Source organism: Lacerta agilis, chromosome 3 (genome assembly GCF_009819535.1).
Source record: "Lacerta agilis isolate rLacAgi1 chromosome 3, rLacAgi1.pri, whole genome shotgun sequence".
NCBI classification, from domain to species: Eukaryota; Metazoa; Chordata; class Lepidosauria; order Squamata; family Lacertidae; genus Lacerta; species Lacerta agilis.
Genome location: NC_046314.1, coordinates 109,940,049 through 109,962,997, shown reverse-complemented (window position 1 = coordinate 109,962,997; position 22,949 = coordinate 109,940,049).

Sequence of the window (22,949 nt, the reverse complement as noted above, 5' to 3'; positions counted from 1 at the left end):
AGGACTCCAGTCATCCTATTGGAATGTGGCTGCACGAGTCATTTGTAGAAAGAGCAAGTTGCTAGCTCTCATGGCGCTGGAGAAAAGTTTGAAAATAGAGACCCCTCAATGGCCGAGGGATTTAGGACTTTGGGCTGTGTTGGATGGATGATGTAAGATCCTGATGTCCATATTCCCCACTAACACCCTTTGGCTCCAGTTATCCCAGTTGTTGGGCACCAATGTCTTACTTGACAGAGGGCAATTCCCCACTTGAAGGACTGTCAGTTTAAAAGGACGCCTGTTTAAAAGTGTCCTCTGTATGAACCATAGTGCAAGTCCAGTTTGGGATGGATTGGTCCCTCTAACTCCATATTGTTTACACCAATAATAAATTATTATCTAGCTCCATATTGTTTTACACTGACTGGCAGCAGCTCTCCAGGCTTTCAGGACCGGGGTCCCATCCTGGAGATGTTTGGGATTGAACCTGGGGTATTCTGCGTGCAAGGCAGATCCTGTGCAACTGAGCTATTGCCCTTCCCCAAACATTCCAAGACAAACAAGCATAAGAAGGGAGAGCAGGGACCTTAAATGTGCCCCATCAATTCTGGACAGCAGACCTGCAAGGCCACACAGGTCACTTGGTCACAGCCTCCTCTGTTGTCTTGTGATGCATTGCCTTTCTGTTTCAGGTATAGCCGTTCTTTCTAAACATGCACCTGAACGTGCAAATTTCCGTATGCAAATTTGGTTAGTGCAAATTTGTATCCTCCTTTGTGGGTGGACTGTTAGTGTATCGCTTTAAAAGTTGATTTCTTCTTTTGTATATTCTATGGTTGGCATTTATTGCTGACAGTAATTTTGAGAGTTGTGTGGGAAGTGAGATTATTAATTATGATTAATTAATTAATTATTAGCATCAATTAGTCCTGCGTTGCAAATTATTTTTCCTCCACTTGCCCCCCCACCCCCAGTTATGCTCCATCAATTAATGAGAAAAGAAATTGCATCCAAAAATTATGGATGGTGAATGGAAATGCTTGCGACATTCTCAGGAGGGGTGCTGCTGCTGCTGCAGGGGCGAAGTTGCCCTTACCTTAGTTTTGAGATGGCTGAGGGTTGCTTGCAATCGTCTTCTCCTCCCCGGCACCCCACAAATCTTTCCAGACTGTGGCCTTTACTCTGCAGCCTCAATAGGTGCCCACACTTCAATTAAAGCCCAGGTAAAGACATTGCTGCTACCCCCATCAGGTAGCATAGGCAGACAGGGAGGCTGCAGGGCACCAGAGAAATGCTGAACAGGAAGAAGAAGAAGAAGAAGAAGAAGAAGAAGAAGAAGAGAAGAAGAAGAAGAGGAGGAGGAGAGGAGGAGGAGGAGGAGGAGAGGAGGAGGAGGAGGAAAAAGAAGAGGAGGAGGAGGAGGAGAAGAAGAAGAAGAGAAGAAGAAGAAGAAGAAGAAGAAGAAGAAGAAGAAGAAGAGGAGGAGGAGGAGGAGGAGGAGGAGGAGGAGGAGGAGTTTGGACTTGATACCCCACTTATCACTACCCAAAGGAGTCTCAAAGTGGCTAACAATCTCCTTCTCCCTTCCTCCCCCACAACAAACACTCTGAGAGGTGAGTGAGGCTGAGAGACTTCAAAGAAGCATTACTAGGCCAAGGTCACCCAGCAGCTGCATGTAGAGGAGTGGAGACGCGAACCCGGTTCACCAGATTACTAGTCCACTGCTCTTAACCACTACACCATGCTCGCCTCTACACCGTATGCAGCATCCTGACCACCTTGGAATCACAAGTTAAACTTGAAACCCACTGGAATTCTATAGTCCCCTGAGAATGAGACAGGAAGAAATGGGGAAAGCGCCTTTTGCAAAGGAAGAGAACCTTGGGAAATGGGGAGGCGGCAGCTTTGCTCAGCACTAGAAGCAACCAGTCAAACCTGAGACTGCCGGCCTTGACATGAGTCTATTTCACCATCTGTCTCAGCACTTGCGCTTAGATACAAAAGTTCGTACAAGGGAAGAAACTTCGGCTTCTGCATCTCCTGGGGTCCTGCTTACTAGCAGAATAAGCTCTCTGACAATAATAAAAACCCGCTGCACTGTATGATTTGGGGCTTTTTGTGTGCATTCTTTCACATTCAGCCTGAAACAAATTGCAGAGTATAGTGGCCCCCCTCCCCAATAAAATAAAAAAATAAAAAAGATGCCCCACAGAGAGGTGGCACAATGCGAAATGTAATTAGGAGCACTTTGTTAAAAAGTCAGCGGCAAAACCTAACAAAGCCGAGTCCCAGATTTATATGCATGTAACTGTATAATACATAATTGTCAACTGTTCCGAAAAGATCTAATTTTGATAATGCATATTGAGATTGGTTGTCTGTTTTGTTAATGAGGGGTCTGAAAAACACTTGGCTTGACAGCTCGAAAGGAAGCACTACTGAGCGAAGCCAGAGAATGCAGAGCCAAAGGGGGTGCAATACCCCCCCCTTTTGCTTTGTTAATATATATATATATAACATAAAATAAACCTTTCTTAGAATGAGAAAGAAAAATGGAGTATTCACAGTTTACCCCAGACTTCGAATTATCCTGCTGAAATATTAACAACTCTACAAAACAACATATTCATCCACTTTTGACAATTCATAATTGATGTGCACAGTTTTGGTTCCAAGTCAGCATTTCCGAGTCTCCCTTTGCAAACAGCTGCACACCTGCAATGGGGAGCAACAGGAGGAGGAGAAGGAAAGAGCAGCAGAAATGAGATGAAATAGAAATGTATGCAAATCTTCGTCACAGAACAAATTTTCCTTCCTTCCTTCCTGCCTGTTTCCATTTCCATTTCAAGAAAAGGAAATCCTCCACTTTCAAATGTTAAACATATTTAAATGCATTCCTCCTGCCCAGGTCTTTTTTAAAAAAATAATAAAAATAATTATATATATATATATATATATATATGTGAACATAGCAGGCACACAAAGGTGCTTAATAACAAGTCAGACTATCGGTCTGTCTAGCTCAGTACTGTCTGCTCTGACTGGCAGAGGCTTTCCAGGGTTTTCAAACGAAGGACTGAACCTGGAGCCACATTCTGAGGTCTGAACCTGGGACCTGTGGCATCTCATAGCAAATGTCACAACTTTCGTTGCTGGCAGATACGGCATTGGGATGGATCCAGGGCCGTCTTTACCTGGGGGTGCAAGGGGTGCGGAGCACCCAGGAGGCCGCATTCTGCGGGGTGCCAGGCACCCGTTGCTGAAACCGCCCTAAGCGTATTGTGTTGAGTTGCTATGCAGCAGGGGGGCCAGTGGCACCTTTGATTCATCTCGCACCACTGCCTGACGGGAGGAGAGGAAGTGACAGGAAAGAAGGAGAGAGACACACAGAAAGAGAACATGCTTGTCTAGTGGTGGGAGCGCGCACAGCCTCCGGAACCTTCCCAAGAAGAACTCGTACATGCACGCTCGCAAGGGACCTCCCAGCTCCTCTAGAAATAAGGTTTGCCTCCCACAACGAAAGAAGAAGAGTATAAGAAGAGTTTGGATGTGATATCCCACTTTATCACTACCCGAAGGAGTCTCAAAGCGGCTAACATTCTCCTTTTCCCTTCCTCCCCCACAACAAACACTCTGTGAGGTGAGTGGGGCTGAGAGACTTCAGAGAAGTGTGACTAGCCCAAGGTCACCCAGCAGCTGCATGTGGAGGAGGGGAGACGCGAACCCGGTTCACCAGATTACGAGTCTAACACTCTTAACCACTGCACCACACGGCTCTCGCTGCCTGAGATGGCTCTCCCACGCATGCGCACAATGCCCACCCATCTCATCTTTCAGACAGTTCCCCACGACCGTAAGCACATGCGTAGAGTCTTTCCACCGACTCCCAATGTGTTCTTTGTCTTTAGAAAAGCTAGTTTTAAACAACCCCCCCCCCCAAAAAAAAACTCCTTTTGGAGAAGCGCAGGCATGAGTGCTATATATCAAATCATAATAGTGACATAAGGCATAATAAAAGTTAATTTGGGAGCTAAACTAAATTTGGGGGCGCTGGGCAGTTCTTTGCACCCCGGCGGCGCATATGCTAAAGACGGCCCTGGATCTATCCCTAGTTAAAAGTGGAGGGTTGAGGGCCCTCCACCTGATGCCAAATGGGTACCAGTATACCTGAAGGAAGGGACCCAGGTGGCGCTGTGGGTTAAACCACAGAGTCTAGGGCTTGCTGATCAGGAGGTCAGCGGTTCGAATCCCCGTGACGGGGTGAGCTCCCATTGCTCGGTCCCAGCTCCTGCCCACCTAGCAGTTCAAAAGCACGTCAAAGTGCAAGTAGATAAATAGGGACCACTCCGGCGGGAAGGTAAATGGCGTTTCCATGCGCTGCTCTGGTTTGCCAGAAGTGGCTTTGTCATGCTGGCCACATGACCTGGAAGCTGTACGCCGGCTCCCTCAGCCTATAGAGCAGGATGAGCGCCGCAACCCCAGAGTCGGACATGACTGGACCTAATGATCAGGGGTCCCTTTACCTTTTACCTTTATACCTGAAGGAGTGCCTCTTCCCCTCCCATTGTTCTGCCCGGACATTGAAGTCCAGCTCCGAGGGCCTTCTGGCGGTTCCCTCACTGCGAGAAGTGAGGTTACAGGGAACCAGGCAGAGGGCCTTCTCGGTAGTGGAGCCCGCCCTGTGAAACACCCTCCCATCAGATGTCAAGGAAATAAACAACTATCTGGCTTTTAGAAGACATCTGAAGGCAGTCCAGTTTAGGGAAGTTTTTAATGTTTGATGTTTTATCTGAAGAAGTGTGGATGCACACGAAAGCTCATACCAAGAACAAACTTAGTTGGTCTCCAAGGTGCTACTGGAAGGATTTTTTTTTTTATGATGTTTTATCGCTATTATTATTATCATTCTTTTGGGAGCCATCCAGAGTGGCTGGTGAAACCCAGCCAGATGGTCAGGCTATTAATAATAATAATAATAATAATAATAATAATAATAATAATAATAATAAGCAACGCAACCTGGGCCTAATGGGTTCACAGAATTAAAACCCTGGAAGGTCTTGCTTCTCCCATAGTCACAGCCTTGGATTTAAGCAGAATTCAAGCATGGCTCTCCCTCTCAGGCTTCTGCCCACATCCTGCTTTCAGTATCTAGCTCATGCTCATATTCTGCCCCTGTCCTTCTCACAACAGTCAGGTGAGGGAGGAGGGTCCCCCCCTTTTGCCCTGTGGCACTAACCATACTTAGAGGGCCATTAACTCACCAAGAAGCTGGTTAGCCAACAGTTGTATCCTTGCTGGATCCTGGACTTAGAAGGGATTCAGACATACAGCCTAACACACACACACACACACACACCACACAACAGTATTTTGAAAATTGTGTCAAAATAGTGGGATATACACGCTTAAAACCAACCAGAGAATTACTTGGAAGGCCTGAGCTCCAGAGACATTTGCTTAATTCTAGCTGTTTGTTCCCTGCCTTCAAGGAAAATAGGTATGGCTGCCTCTTGCTAAATATGTTTCTTTTTCAACAGAACATCAGGTATAATGATTTCATGGGTCTAGGAGATAATTTCGGTAGAGAGATGTTAAACTGCTGGCATAACGCAGGCGCTGTGACTGAAGGCAGAATTTCTTTGGGAAGCAAATACACACACACACACACACACACACACACACACACACACACACACACCAGCGATGTTTATTTGTAGTCTGTTTTTGACCTCCCCGAATCGTATTAAGAGCAGCTTTGATGTGCCTGGATTAGGCTGGTTTTTAATATTTGAAAAATGCCATGGCTACAGAGAGTGCTCTCGCTGAAAGAGTCAAGTGGAGACTCAAAATGCGCCGTCATTAAGGCATGTGGCGTGCCATGAATAGTAAATATTTTAAAATGATACCCATTTCATGGCCTAGCCAGCCTCATGAAACATCCACTGCATTTTTCCCCCCCTCTCCTTTTGTCACTGGTTTTCTTCTTCTCTTTGCTTAGATGTTAGTTCCAGGAACTGAGAATGGGGGCGGGAGGAGGGAAAGGAAGTCTTTTTTTTTTTTTTAGAATCATAGAGTCATAGAATTGTAGATTCGGAAGGCACCATTCTAGTCCAACCATAGGAGCCAAGTCATGGGGGCTGAGGGGGGTCTTTGTCCCCCCCCATAAAATATTTGAGGCTGCCACTGCTACTCAGAAGGATTAATTACTCCAACCATGGAGGCAGAGCATACAACCTACATGGTTAGTAGCCAGTGCTGGCCCTCCCCTCCATTAATTCCTCCAATTTTCTTTAAAATCCATCCAAGTCAATGGTAATTCAAACAGAGTGTGTGCACTATGTCTTGTGAATGATTAAGCGGGACAGGGCTTACCTGCACCCCCCTCCCCAAATATTTGATTCAAATTGGCACTCCTGTGTCCAACTCCCTGCAGTGCAGGAATCATTTGCCCCATGTGGGACTCAAACCCACAACCCCAAGATTAAGAATCTCCTGCTCTAACTGAATGAACCATGCTCAGACTTTATAGTACCATGGACATTGCCTTTTATTGTTGTTGTTCAGTCGTGTCACAGTTTGGCCAAACTCATGTTAGTAGCTTCGAGAACACTGTCCAACCATCTCACCCTCTGTTGTCCCCTTCTCCTTGTGCCCTCCAGCTTTCCCAACATCGGGGTCTTTTCTAGGGAGTCTTCTCTTCTCATGAGGTGGCCAAAATACTGGAGCCTCAACTTCAGGATCTGTCCTTCTAGTGAGCACTCAGGGCTGATTTCTTTAAGAATGGATAGGTTTGATCTTCTTGCAGTCCATGGTACTCTCAAGAGTCTCCTCCAGCACCATAATTCAAAAGCATCAATTCTTCGGCGATCAGCCTTCTTGATGGTCCAGCTCTCACTTCCGTACATTACTACTGGGAAAACCATAGCTTTAACTATACGGACCTTTGTCGGCAAGGTGATGTCTTTGCTTTTTAAGATGCTGTCTAGGTTTGTCATTGCTGTTCTCCCAAGAAGCAGGCGTCTTCTAATTTCGTGACTGCTGTCACCATCTGCAGTGATCATGGAACCCCAGAAAGTGAAATCTCTCACTGCCTCCATTTCTTCCCCTTCTATTTGCCAGGAGGTGATGGGACCAGTGGCCATGATCTTAGTTTTTTTTGATGTTGAGCTTCAGACCATATTTTGCGCTCTCCTCTTTCACCCTCATTAAAAGGTTCTTTAATTCCTCCTCACATTGCCCTTTAAAAGTATCTAAAGCAGGGGTGGGAATCTGTGGCTTCCTCAAATGTTACTGGCCCATGGCTCCCATCACCCCTGGTCATCGACCATGCTGGCTCTGGCTGACTGCAGTTGGGAGCCAGCTACATCTACAGGTATAATGCCACAGTTTCTCTATTCCTGATAAAAGCATGACTAATACATTATCTCACATACCGTTACAACAGCGACACAGGGTATCTCATAAAGACACAAGGAGAGCCTATTGCATGGGTAGGCAAACTAAGGCCCAGGGGCCGGATCCGGCCCAATCACCTTCTCAATCCGGCCCGCAGACGGTCCGGGAATCAGCGTGTTTTTACATGAGTAGAATGTGCCCTTTTATATAAAATGTATCTCTGGGTTATTTGTGGGGCATAGGAATTCGTTTATCCCCCCCCATTCCCCAACAAAATATGGTCAAGCCCCCCAAGGTGTGAGGGACAGTGGACTGGTCCCCCGCTGAAAAAGTTTGCTAACCTCGGGCCTATTGGATGAGGCCAATGACCCATCTAGTCCAGCATCCTGGTCTCACAGTGGCCAACCAGTTGCCTGTGGAAAACCAGGAAGCACAAGAGCACACTCCCTTGTTGTGGTTTCCAGCCACTGGTACAATGGTTAGTGGCCATCGATAGCCCTTGCCTTCTTGAATTTCATCCAAGCTGATGGCCATCACCACTTCCTCTGGGAGCTCATTCCATTGTTTAACAATGTGCATACATGTTCTCAGAAACAACAGCCCCACAAGGTTCATACTCTCGTATCTCCAGGTAGGGTAGGACATGACCCTTGTCCGGACGTCTGGAGGACCATTTCCAGCCAGTGCAGAGAGCGCTAAGTGAGATGAACCAATAGTCTGGCTCAGGCGAGAAGTTCAATGTGACCAACATATGGACGTCAAAGGGAACTGCTCAAAGGGGCCTTCACTGATTATGACCGTAAAATGGACACAAACTGTGTATAGCAGAAACACTCTGGTGTTGAAGGTTGAAAAATTCATCTGCTTCTCTGATGCTGATTTCCACAGTGGCCTTGAGCCATTCACTTAATTTTACTGTGTTTATTTCATTCCCCCCTCGAAAGGCAGTCATTGTATTTGCAATGGTAGTCAGCCCTGTGGGGCTTAATCAACCATTTTGGCTCTTAATCACGTTGGGGATGAGATGCAACTTGCCTCGTCTAACCTCAAACCTCTGCTGCACTGCAACCCTACTGCCTTCTTGGGAGTAAGCTCCGATGCAAACTTGGTGAGGCTTGCTTTTGTGGAAAGATGCCTAGGATTTTGGCTGTCGGTGTTAAAACGCAGCTTCTGCCCTTTGCATGACCCCTGCTCCCATTAACATTTAGAGCAAGTCTTCCATTCTTGGCAGTCAACATGCTGTTTAATCCTGATATTTTATTATTTATTTATTTTAAAAAAACGAGCGAGCTTTTGAACGCAAAGAATGAAGCCCCGTTTCCCTCCACTGTCTCTTGTGCCAACTCCCTCCCACAAAATGGGACCCAAAGGCCTCGAGAGTCCTTCTCCTCGCCTCAAGGCCTCCGGCAAACTGGTCATGCCCGGCGTTCTGTATCGCTCCCTTTGTGAAAGCCTTGGTTGACAAGCTTCGGATGCTGTTCATGAACATTTCCTTCAGATAACCCTTGAAACGATGCGATCCTGCGCCAGTGCAAAGAGAAGGCTCCTTTTAAAACAGATGCACGCGATGCCCTAGCGCAACTGGTTATTAATTAAAAGCAATCGCCGTGGGACCGGCGGAAAGAAGAGGACTCTCCATTTCCAAATGGGATTCCGTTTGTGGCACTTCTCTTGAACCGCCTTGAGAGAGGGTCTCTCTAAAGTGCAGCTTGTAGCGTTACATAATTGTTCGCGGGGTGAATTATTTAGCTGGTCAGAAAGCTCGGGTTGCGGGGGGGGGCGCAATGCACTCCTTTCCCATCTCGAGTGGACAGCCCAGTCGCAAGCAGCCAGGCATACCAAATCTGCGGGAAAGGGAATCAAAGCGGGCATGAAAGTTTCATTAGAGCCGAACAGGAAAAGCCATCCCGGCTGGCTGACATAATTTCCAAGTGACCCCTGAAGCCGGCCACGACCAACTGGGGCGCCTCCTTTTGGAACATCTGCAAGGAGAGGCTGGTGCTAAGCTGGCTCAGAGATCAAGCCGTTGAGCATCTTTCAGGAGGAGGTGAGAGAACTGTGCGTGTGTGGCTGTGTGCGCACCAGCGGCCCTGTGCGCCGAGGAGGGGGCGAGCGCAATTTCTTCCAAGAGAAAACACTTCATGTCTTTTGCCACAGAGGACAAGCGCACAGGCCCAGCCAGCTTCTTTGCTGCCTTCATCTTTCCCCCTTTCCTCATTTCAAAGCTGCCTGGGTTAGACTGTTGGCCTGTAATTACCCTGGAAGTATTGCAGAGTCTGAACAAACAGCACTGAACTGACTGGTGTAGCATCGTGGCGAAGATGCTGAGCTGCGGATCAGGAAGTCCCTGGTTTGAATCTTACCTCGCTCTCTTTCTCAGTCTCCACCACCCCCATTTTGGGGGTGGGGTGGGGTGGGGTGGGGAGGAAAGGGGAAATGATAATATTGACTTCTCTTGCAGGTTCCAGAGGACTTACTCCCTTCTTAGATGTCTGCCCTGCCCTTATTTCCAAAGGAGCCCGAGGGCACCAAAGAAGTCAGTTAGTAAAACAATGCAATTAAAATAAAATAAAAATGTATTTGAAATAGTCAAAAACATTACAGAGACCCAGTGCTATTTTTTTCTAGAAAAAGAAGTGCCAGAACTCACCGTGTACCTGCCTTGTTCTCTTATAATGACAATGGTGCGCACCTGAGAGGTGCCGGCAAGTTCCGGCTGGGGAAAAAAGCCCTGCGGACATCTAATAATAGATCGATCAATTGTAAGAACATTAAAACACACACACAATAGTTGCCAGAAGCTCCCAGGTGAGAGTTGGTAGGGTCCACCCCCTTTTGGGTGAGACAAGGATTAAGATCTGCCTTTGAGTGAGGACTCTGCATTACATCTGCTCTTAAGTTTCTTGCCCCCCCACCTTTAGATTAGTTTTTATTATTGTTGTATTGTATGATGAAAAGGTTTAAATAAAAATGTATGGGTGGTGGTGGGGAACACAAGTTGACAGGAACATCAATGTTTGAAATCCCTCCTGAATGTTAACAGTGAAGGAGACAGGTACACCTTGCCAGGGAGGGCATTCCATAAATGGGGAAGCCACCACCAAGAAGACCCAGTCATGGGAGCATGCCCGTCAAATCTGCAGTTAGCTCTTTATTAGCAAAAACACGATTTCCACAGACTTGGCTGAGTGCGGGGCCTAATGAGCACAGCGGCTCATCCCCGGTAGGTCTTACCCATGAATCAGTTGTGAAGACTGAAAGTCCCCGCCTCCCCACCTCCCCACAGCTGCTTAAGTCCCCTCCTCTCCAGGGCTTTCCCCAAGCAATCAGAGACTGTGCCTGCATGCAGCCTCCCCCCTGCTCTGCTCATTTCAGCTCCCTTCTGATTCTGGGAGACAGGGTGGAGGGGAACTTGTTGCAGCAGAAGGAGAAGACTCCCATGACTAATCTCCGCCTCTTGGCTTCCCTCCTCCTACTCTCCTGCTTCAGCTTCTGCCTCTGTTTCTGGTCTTCTCTCTGCCACAGACTCTCCCAGATCAGTAAGCCCTGTTACCTCCTCAGCTTCCAAAGCCTCCTCCCAGTCTGCTCCGTCTTGTCCCTCTGATCGCTGTCTCACCACCACTCCCCGGGCTCTGAGCCTTCTTCCCCTGGTGGTTCCCCAGCTGGTTTCTCCCACCATTCCTCTGCATTCTACCAGTCCATGACGAGTGTCAACCTGGCGGCACCCAGAGGTGGTGCCACCAAGAGCATTAGCTGTGTGGTGCAACACAGACAGCGAAGTAGAGGGTGCCCATTTATGCGATGACCTAAGAGAGGGCAAATCTATTTGCAGAAAGTATGCACATATTTGCAAAGGTGGAAATAATTACTAAGATTTAAATAGAAAGACATCGCATCTGTCCATCTTGGGAAGACTTTGACCAGGCAGTTGTGTGGCTGTTTTGTGGTTGGATCAGGTGTTACTTGTTCTTTGTTCTTATGGATATTTCAGCCATACTTCAAAGAAAGCAGTAGAGCATGGGGAGCCTCGGCCTTTTGGGTGTTGTTGGGCTCTAACACTCATCAGTTCCAGCCTCCAATGGTCATGGATGATGGGAGGACCGCAGATTCCTCTTCCTTGTTCTTGCCTAGTTACTAAGAGAACTGCTTATCCCTAGGGTCTCAGGCCTTCCCGCTTAGCTTGCTGCAACTGACAATAGCAGGTATTGAACCTGGGATCAGGGATGGGGAACCTGTGACTCTCCATATTTTTGATGGACTACAACTCCCTTCATCCCTCTCCATTGGCAATGCTGACTGAGGCTGATGGGAAATGGAGTCCCATAAAACATTTAGAAGGCCACAGGTTGTCCTCTCCACCCCGTCCTGCACGCTCCATCTCTGAGCTGCCATCTCTCCCCAAACCATCCCAGGTGCACCAAGCAAACCACCCCAACTCTTCTCTTGACACTGCATCAAAGATAACTAAATCCGGGGCTGCAGGGGCCAGTCTGGCTTTTAAATACCAGCTGCAGTTCCTGCCAGAGAATATTTAATCATGAACTTAAAGTTTGTCAAAGAACGGCTCTGACCTCCAAAGCTTTTTTTTTTTTTTTAAATCGATTAGCTCTGAGTCCATTGTGTTTCGGCGCACTTTCTCAGGCAAGCGAAGAGGCAAAGTCAGGCATAAGCAAAGAGAAAGAGAGAGAGAGAGAGAGAGAAAAGTCAGATCCCAGCGAGTGATAAGCAAGAGCTCTGCTCCCGATTTAATAAGAGCTATCACTGGCTCCGCAAGACAACAGGCATGAAATATTGCATTATGCCATATGCTACATTGGGGGGGGGGGAATCCGCTGGAATCACACAGCTCCGGGGGAATGCGGGATGGTGGCAGCTCTTTTGCATTAATAAATGGAGCCTTGATAGACAAAACTGCAATTGGTCCCCATTGTTGTGGTGTCTCCTGCCTCTTAAATCCCTGCACACTGAACGTTTCCTTACTCTAAAATAAAAGCAGGAGGTTGGCATCGTGGGTGTCAATGAGCTCTGCATGCTTATGGGACTGAGGAAAGTGTGTGTGTATGTGGGGGGGTGGCTTCAGGCCCACAGACCAAATGCGGCCCCCAGGAGCTCTCTACTTGGCTCTTGGGACTTTCTTGTTCCAAGGCCACATCCCTTGTTGCCCCTGCTCCGCACCTTCCTGGGGTGCTTTCACCAGGCTGGATCGTGTCCTCCTTTGCCTGGAGCAGGTAAGGGCAGCTTGAATAAAATATGGGGGGCGGGGAGGTAAGCCCCACCCCACAAAACTGATCACAAGAAGTGGGGCAACCACACCATATGAATGCCAATGCCCTCTTATCTTACCTCTTATCGTTTAAGAGATCAAACAAAACAAAACAAAAATCAAAAATGGTTGGAATATATTTAAACAATATCTGAAAGGCCATTATGGAGAATTTTTTTTTTTTTACTGGTTTAGAATAACTCTTGTAAGGAAAAATAGTAAAATATAGTGGGGGGAAATATAGGTTACCAAAAAAAAATAGATGTGTTATGAGGGGTATTTGACAAAGTAAAATAGAGGACTGAAATAAGAAGGGGGGGGGGAAGTAAAGTGTAAACGGAGTACAAATGAATCGAACAAATAAGTATATATTTTGTTTTCTTTATTACGTCTTGGAATCACACGTTTAGTTACAGGAGAAGTGAGAAGTTACAATGTGATTTCATGAATGTTTCTCAAAAGAAACCAATAAAGATGAATTGCAAAACAGAAAAGGGAGAAAAAGTGGGGGGGGGGGGAGAATGGCAATGCCCATCAAGTTTGGGGGGCCCATCTCCCTCAAATATTATGCTGGGGAGAGGCCGAGCTCCTATGGATCCTATGGCCTGGAGGGAGGTGTTTATATATGTGTTTAAAGGTAAAGGGACCCCTGACCATTAGGTCCAGTTGTGTCCGACTCTGGGGTTGCGCCGCTCATCTCGTGTTACTGGCCAAGGGAGCCAGCGTACAGCTTCCAGGTCATGTGGCCAGCATGACTAAGCCGCTTCTGGCGAACCAGAGCAGCGCATGGAAACGCGGTTTACCTTCCCGCCGGAGTGGTACCTATTTATCTACGTGCACTTTGACGTGCTTTCGAACTGCTAGGTTGGCAGGAGCAGGGACCGAGCAACGGGAGCTCACCCCGTCGCGGGGATTCGAACCGCCAACCTTCTGATCAGCAAGCCCTAGGCTCTCTGGTTTAACCCACAGTCCCATATGTGTTTATATATGTGTGTTTATATGTGTATAAAAACCTTTGAGTTTTGCATGGCTGGAATGTGGCCTCCCATACACAGGTAAGAACCCCATCCATTGCTCTGCCCTTCTTTGCCCCGGGGCCCACGCTAATGTTTGCCGACTACTGGCAAGGCTCCTACAGCAGCTCACCTAAGGAAGGTTCCCCACTTTTGGCACAGAAAGAGATTTTAGAAAGAGAATCAAAAGCTTGGTCAGAAAGGGGTCAGAATGGAGGTCAGTACATGGGTTGGATGCTCCCAGCTTGGGATCACAAAATATCTCTTGTTTTATGCATATATATATACACCAGTATATATAGGGGGAGGTCCTTCTTCATTGAAAGTGCCATCACTTGCCCTCGGTCCCAGTTTTCCACACTTGCCCATAGTGACACCATGTCACCCAATCTGTCAACATGGCATGTCAATTCATTTTTTAAATATCTACTGACATTCAGTGATGTCCTCATATTGGATAATAACCAGCTAAGCCCTTTGGCTAATGTGAGGACTTCTAGTCGTGTCACTTCCTATGCACAATAAACATCTGTATGGAAACATCCTCAGACAAGGCCATCTTATCAAAAGGAATATGAGTAAACATGCTGTGACTTGAGACCAGCACAGTTCAGACTTAATGCTACCATTGCTTCTCCTCCTCTAAAGTATTTTTTAATTATTCTTGCAATTTCATATTTGGAGATCACCACAGTCCTGTTCTGGTATACCGTCAGGTATCCGCGAGTCAAATCTGTGTTAAATATGAGAATCTACTGCCTTCCCCTTTATCTGATTTGCGATTCATTTCCACTGCCTTATCTACTTTTAATTAAATACCGTAAAATGCTCCTGGTCAGCAGTTTGACTTTTCATTTCCTTATGGTGTCACTAATTCAGGTTGATTGTTGCTACCTTGTGAGGAATTAGATTTTTTTCCCGAGATGTTACCCCGGCGTGGTGCAAATTCGAGATTCAAACTCTTCAGTGCCTTTGGAAAAGTTACTTTAGATGCCTGTTACGCAGCTTGCTGCAAGAACAAAAATGTACTTCAGAAATGGAAATTGCCTATGTTGAGAGGCAATTCTGAAAAACAGCAAATAGCCAGTGCAGGATGAAGACCCCAATGTCTGTGGATTATGGAGACCAGTGAGTTCACATAAACACAAAATCAAAGCCCTCCTAATCATCTCCATTCACTCTTTTGCACAAATATGACACATATTTTGTGCATATCATTTTGGATATAATTAGTCATGCTCTCCCTCCCTTTAAACCAGGGGTCAGCAAACTTTTTCAGCAGGGGGCCGGTCCACTGTCCCTCAGACCTTGTGGGGGGCCAGACTATATTTTGGGAAACAAAATGAACAAATTCCTATGCCCCACAAATAACCCAGAGATGCATTTTAAATAAAATCACATGTAAAAACACTCATGTAAAAACACGCTGATTCCCAGACCATCCACGGGCCGCATTTGGAAGGCAATTGGGCTGCATCTGGCCCCCGAGCCTTAGTTTGGGGACCCCTGCTTTAAACCAACAATGTGACTCAGATGGAAGCGAGCTCTTGAGGCAAGAGTCAGTCCAATGCAGCCAAAGTTTAAGGGGTCAAAATCACCAAATTCTGTATATGAAATTGGTATATGTATCCATTTACACTGCACCAGCACACTACATCAGTGCAGTGTGGCCAGCTGAACCAGGTGATGATGGCTGACGGGTCTCAAACCCTCTTTGAGTTAGGCAGATTGAGTGGACGAGACCAATAATGGGTCCAGAGTTTAAGAAGGGGATTCCTGAATGTGCTGTAAAGGGAAGTGATGGGCAGATGGGACTCATCAACCTGGGAAGGTAGTCCACCTAGGAGAAGGAAAACTCTGGTTCTATACTGTCTTGTGGGATGTCTTTGGGAGAAGAACCCTACACAAAGCCAGAGTCGCTAAGATGGTTGGTAAATGCCTTGTACACCTCCTTCCGATAACTCTTGCAGCCAAGCTGTTTTGCTTTCCTTTAGACCACTTCAGCAAGGCTAAGGGGTGGGGTTTCTTAGTATCTGGGCAGCTTGGGACCTTCATGCACACTGCCCAGACTTGCTCCCTGGGGAGATCACTTCGGTGCTGCTCACAGACTTCACCCCCAGAGGCTCACTCCATTGTCACTCGAGACAAACAGATGGCAACAAGTTCAGTGCAGTGGTTAGAGTGTTGGACTAGGACCTGGGAGACCAGGGAGCAGATCCCTGCTCAGCCATGCAGCTCACTTTGGGCCAGTCACAATCTATCAGCCTCACCTACTTGTGGTTGCGATGGAGAGGAAGAGAACCACTTATACCTCCTAGAAGTCCTTGGAGGAAAGGTGGGATACAAATGCGATGGAAAACAGAAAAGAAAAAAAAAAACACAGGTTCCTCCACCATCCCAAGTCAGGAGAAACTGGTAGAGTCTGGAGAAGGCAGGGAAAGGGAAACGACTATCTCCTCTTTTTGTTTCATTGCTAGCATAGGTGTTGATGGACCTGTTCTACCCTGTTTTTCAGCTTCTAGGAGCTTGAGGCCACCTTAACTATTCTTGGGCAAAACCCTATTCACGTTCTGTTTTCACCAAAGCGTCATCGTTTTATAAGAGTATGGTTGCAAAAGAAGGCAAGGGGAGGGGGCAGAGAGAGAGAAAAAGCAAGCATCAGCTGGTTTTCCTTGTCTGTGCACCTTATGAAAATAAACGTATCGTCTCTTTTTTGATTTATGGTCTCCAGGAGTTTGTGAACAGCGTAAGTCAGTTCCTTCTCCATTACCTTAGGCATTGGAATCAAGACCCTTCCTACCCCAGGCTTGTTCATCATGGATTCCGAAATCACCACTTCATTAAAAGCATCCCCTCTGCTGGATATTCTACATGCTGGTCTGATATATTGCTCCTTAGGTATATGTTCCATTCCCTCCCTTCATCCTTTTAAGCATGGATTCATTTCCTCCTCCCCATGTGCCATGATAATTTATTCTATCTAATGACGGGGAGCACCAGAAGATTCGAATTGTTAGAACCTGGAGATGTGCCTCCGTGACAAGGATTTCAGCCCAGGAATGCTATAGTTATCCAACGGGTTGTGTTCTTGAGCTGGATAGGGTAGTTAGGAATGGACAAACCTGTCAATATCTTTTTTTTTAATAATAATTTTTATTAAATTTTGCATACATTCTTTTAAACATTCATTAACATTCATCTATTATACATCTTTTTGACTTCCATCAACCACGTCTCAGGATTTTCAAATTTACTAATTTCTTATTGTATTTCCACCCTCACTATTACTTTCTATTTCGACAATTAATTATTACCTTCCAAAATTAATTCCATAATATTTCCTAAGGTTAACTTTAAAAAACTTCTTGCAAGCCTATTAGCGTGATTTGTTGTTCACAATTGCCTTTCAGATATTTTTCAAACTTAGTCCAATCCTTCAGGAATTCCTGGTCCCGCCGGTTTCGAATTCTTCCTGTCATCTTGTCCAACTCTGCATAGTCCATTAGTTTTATCTGCCATTCTTCCTTCGTTGGTAATTCTTCTTGCTTCCATTTCTGTGCTAGTAACATTCTTGCTGCCGTTGTTGTGTACAGGAACAGTTTTTTATCTTGTCTATTAACCTCATTTCCTACAATTCCAAGCAGGAAAGCTTCTGGTTTCTTTATAAATGTATATTTCAACATTTTTTTCATCTCATTATAAATCATTTCCCAGAAGCCTTTCACCTTCTTACATTCCCACCACATATGATAAAACGTTCCCTCTTTCTCTATACATTTCCAGCACTTATTACTTATTTTGTACATGTTAGCTAATTTTACTGGTGTAATATACTATCTGTACATCATTTTCATCATATTCTCTTTCAAAGGTGTACATGCAGTAAATTTAATACTATCTTTCCATAACATCTCCCAATCCTCCAGCTATATATTGTAACCAATATCTTTAGCCCAGTGTATCATTACCGACTTAACCTCTGCATCTTTCAAATGCCATTCCAACAATATTTTATACATTTTAGATAATATTTTACAATTATTATTCAAAATTTCACTTTCAAACTTTGATTTATTATAATCAAATCCATTTTCCTTCAAACTTTTCTTAAACATTTCATTGATTTGACAGTAGTGCAGCCAATCATTTACAAATTATATTACTTCTTCATATGGTTTCATTTTCCAATTACTTCCTTCCTTTCTTAATAACTTTTCATAAGTAATCCAGTTTCCACTCATATTAGTCTTTTTTTAAACTCATCACCTCCAATGGTGACAACCACCATGGTGTTTTATGTTCTAACAGGTTTTTATACCTATCCCAAACTTCCAACAGAGATCTTCGGAATATATGGTTACCAAATCCTTTATGAACCTTTGTTTTGTTTACCATAAATAAGCATGGCAACCAAATCTATTACCAAATCCTTCTAAATCTAACAATTCCACATTTTTTAACATTATCCATTCCTTCATCCAACAAAGGCAGGACGCCTCATAATACAGTTTCAAGTCTGGCAGGGCGAAACCTCCTCTTTCTTTACTATCAGTTAATAACTTGTATTGTATTCTTGGTTTCTTTCCCTGCCAGATGTATCTTGAAATCAAGACAAACCTGTCAATATCAGGTCTTTATAACTTTGGTCTGCTACATTTCATCTGAGCAGTGAGAGATTCCAGGGGTTCCATGCGCTTATCAACAGTGTGATGCAGCAGCAAAAAAAGCTAATGCTATTCTAGGCTGTATCAACAGAATTATAGTGTCCAGATCAAGGGAAGTAATAGTACCACTCCGGATGGTGCTGTGGTCTAAACCACTGAGCCTAGGGCTTGCCAATTGGAAAGTCGGCGGTTCAAATCCCCGCGATGGGGTGAGCTCCCGTTGCTCAGTCCCTGCTCCTGCCAACCTAGCAGTTTGAAAGCACGTCAAAGTGCAAGTAGATAAATAGGTACCGCTCCAGCAGGAAGGTAAACGGCATTTCCATGTGCTGCTCTGGTTCGCCAGAAGCGGCTTAGTCATGCTGGCCACATGACCCGGAAGCTGTACACTGGCTCCCTTGGCCAATCAAGTGAGATGAGTCGTCCATGACTGGACCTAATAGTCAGGTGTCTCTTTACCTTTACCTTCATTCTGCCTTAGTCAAACCACACTTGGAATATGGTGTCCAGTTCTGGTGTATATGGTGTAATGGTGTCTCTTGGGGAAGGACACCCTGTTTCCTGGACTAATTTAGCAAGTGGTCTTCCCATATTGTCATTGTGTAGATCCAGGGGTAGGGAACCCAGGCTTGGGGCCCAAATATGCCTCTCTTTTTCTGGCCTTCTGAACTCTCCCCAGTGTGACATTCCTCACCACCCCTGCTCCCGTCTTCCTTGAGCTCTTTGACCTGGCTTGAATGCATCCTTCAAACTTGGGTAATGCCTCTCGCTTGCCTGGACAGAGGTGCATTTGTGGTTTCTTTCTTTTTTAGGTGTCTAGAGCAGGTGGCACTGTGGTCTAAACCACTGAGCCTCTCGGGCTTTCCGATCAGAAGGTCGGCGGTTCAAATCCCCGCGACGCGGTGAGCTCCCGTTGCTCTGTTCCAGCTCCTGCCAACCTAGCAGTTCGAAAGCACACCAGCGCAAGTAGATAAATAGGTACCACTCCGGCGGGAAGGTAAACGGCATTTCCGTGCGCTGCTCTGGTTTCGGTGTTCCGTTGGGCCAGAAGTGGCTTAGTCATGCTGGCCACATGACCCAGAGAAACTGTCTGTGGACAAAACCCGGCTCCCTTAGCCTGTAAAGCAAGATGAGTGCCGCAACCCCAGAGTCATCTGCGACTGGACTTAACTGTCAGGGATCCTTTACTTTTACCTTTTTTAGAACATAGCAACACAACCATAAGAGGTACCTCCCTTGCCCCGGACATTTTTGCCTTTGCTCATCATCGGAATGTGGCCGTTGGGAGGTTGTTAATAAGGGAATATGGTCCTTGGGGTGAACTCCCTCCCCCAGCAGCATAGACAAAGACTGCAGTCCCCAACAGGTGAGGCTGAAAGTGCACATCAGCCCCGAGGTATGTATTTCCAAGGCTCTCTTGTATTTTATGAGTTTCAAGTCTACCAGACACCACAATGTCAAGACACTGCAGCCATTGATTTACATCCGAGCAATGAACCAAACACAGGCGGGGACCCTCTATTTTTATTGCTGACTTTGTTTGAAAAAGCAGGGGAAGGGGGGAGCCACAGCCATAAACATGAAAGAATTGCCGCAGGGTCATTGCACACTGCGGGAGCTGGAGGTGAGCGGAGGATGGATTTGCAAAGCGCAGAGGGAAACGGATCAGGCTCGGCTTTCCGACACTCCTCAGCTGGCATCTGAACCGGATCCAGGAGCTGCTGTTGTGGAAACGGCTTCTGTCCGGGAGCCTTGAGGGAGCGGATCACATTCTCCGAGGAGGCCACTTTGCAAGCCGGCCAGGCACTTGAGAAGACAGCCCCTGGGCAAAAGCATTGCTGAGTTGCTCAAAGAGTTTTTAGAAGTCTGTGCTCCGCTGGGTGAAAAATAAACCATGGAGTAACCGAGAAGAGGAAAGGCTCCAGGGCTGTGTCAGCTGGCCGGGCTAGATTCTCGCCACTCTGCAAACATCTGATCTGACTGCATTGATTTGGCCCTCGTCTTCCAGAAGTTGACATTGCAGGATGCTTCCAGTATAAGATGTGAGTTGCGTGCTCCTGAGCCAGCAAGGCCTAGTCTTGGGGGCAATTGAAGGACCCAGGCTCCATCTTTGACTTCTGCAGTTAAAAGGCTGGAATAGATGTTTGGCCAAGACCCTGGAGAGTTGCTGCTGCTTGGAGAAGACAGGGCAGGGCAGGGCTTTCATGTCGATCCTCGGAGTGGTTTCTTTCCGCTATCATAGAAACTTAGGAAGCAAGGAGTCAGGCCCTTGGGGCATCTAGCTCGTGATGGTCTACAATGGCTCTCCAGGATTTCAGACAGAAGTACTTCCCAGCTTTGCTTGGAGATGCTGGGGATCGAACTGGGGAACCTTCCACCATGCCAAGCGGATCCTGAAGTTGAGGCTCCAGGATTTTGGCCACCTCATGAGAAGAGAAGACTCCCTGGAAAAGACCCTGATGTTGGGAAAGATGGAGGACACAAGGAGAAGGGGACGACAGAGGATGAGATGGTTGGACAGTGTTCTCAAAGCGACTGGCACGAGTTTGGCCAAACTGCGGGAGGCAGTGAAAGATAGGCGTGCCTGGCGTGCTCTGGTCCATGGGGTCACGAAGAGTCGGACACGACTGAATGACTGAACAACAAAATTAAACATTAAAAGCTTCCCTAAACAGGGCTGCTTTCAGATGTCTCCTAAAAGTCTGGTAGTTGTTTTTCTCTTTGACATCTGGTGGGAGGGTGTTCCACAGGGCGGGTGCCACTACCGAGAAGGCCTTCTGCCTGGTTCCCTGTAAACATTAGGAAGAACTTCCTGACAGTAAGAGCTGTTCGGCAGTGGAATTTGCTGCCAAGGAGTGTGGTGGAGTCTTCTTCTTTGGAGGTCTTTAAGCAGAGGCTTGACAGCCTTCTGTCAGGAATGCTTTGATGGTGTTTCCTGCTTGGCAGGGGGTTGGACTGGATGGCCCTTGTGGTCTCTTCCAGCTCTATGATTCTATGATTCTAGTGTTGTGAGCTTGAGGGTGGGGGGTTCCCATGCCAGAATTCTCTGCTTCCATAGATGTAAAGGGGAATCCTGGGAGCCACTTTTTTGTGGGAGGTGGGAATCTGCTCCTGAATCTACTCTGGTAGGAAAAGCACCAAGGATCTTCGTTTCACATTCCCCCACCTCCCCGCTGCACATAAACCTCTAATTGTGTTTCCTTCTATGGCTCAGCAATCCCCAGAACCACAATCACACCAATGTAAATTATAAAGGTATAATTTAACAAAGTTTAGTGATGTTTCGACATACCAATAACAATACACAGTGACTGATGGCCAGTAGGGGAGTATCTTACAGCAAAGAGATTGCAGGATGTTGCCGCTTACAGGAACAGGTAAATCTTAAGTAAATAAGGAAGATAAAAACGATAACCTGAAATGAAGAAATGAACATAATAACCAAGATAAGGGGAGCTGCTGGTGGTGGTGGCGGAATCTCAGGTTGAAAATCAGCAGATCAAATTTTTGAAAGCACACTTTCAATACCCAGAGCAACATGCCTAAGTTAAAATAAAAGTTGATCATGTGTTCTGTCTTGGTTTGGCCAGAATCAAAGCAAAAAATAAGATATCTCTCTCTCTCTCTCTCTCTCTCTCTCTCTCTCTCTCTCTCTCTCTCTCTCTCTCTCCGTGTGTGTGTGTGTGTGTGTGTGTGTGTGTGTGTGTGTGTGTGTGTCTTTGAATAGAATTAAAACAGGATACAGGAACCTGTCTTATACTGGGTCTATTTAGCTTAGTATTGTCTGGACTGCAAAAAGATCAAACTTATCCATCCTTAAAGAAATCAGCCCTGAGTGCTCACTGGAAGGACAGATCCTGAAGTTGAGGCTCTAATACTTTGGCCACCTCATGAAAAGAGAAGACTCCCTGGAAAAGACCCTGATATTGGGAAAGATGGAGGGCACAAGGAGAAGGGGACGACAGAGGATGAGATGGTTGGACAGTGTTCTCGAAGCGACTGGCATGAGTTTGGCCAAACTGCGGGAGACAGTGGAGGATAGGGGTGCCTGGCGTGCTCTGGTCCATGGGGTCACGAAAAGTCAGACACGACTGAACGACTGAACAACAACAAATTGTCTGCATGGAATGACAGTGGTTCTCCAGACAGGAGAGACTTGTAAAAGCACCATTTGCACAGACTGAAGCAGGCAAACAGATACATATAGGGGAGGCTGCTCCCTCAAGCAAACTGGTCCCAAACTGGCCCCAATAACAGAAAAAAAGTTTAAATAGGCCCAGTAACAAATTGGGAGATATCGCAGAATTTTGAGCACAAGTTTAATATGCTTGCCAGCTCTCACACTTGACAGCATCGTATCTGAAGAAGCATGCATGCACACAAAAGCTCATACCAATAACAAACTTAGTTGGTCTCTAAGGTGCTACTGTAAGGAATTATTTTTTATTTTGTTTCGACTACGGCAGACCAACATGGCTACCTACCTGTAACTTGACAGCAGTACATGAATAGTATCAGAGGCTTGTCCACTAGAGCAAATGGGGCACTGCGCCATCAATTTTCAGGAGCGGGTGCCCAGAGCTGGTCAGCAATAACTCACACGATGTCATGAAGTTAACTCTTTATTCAAAG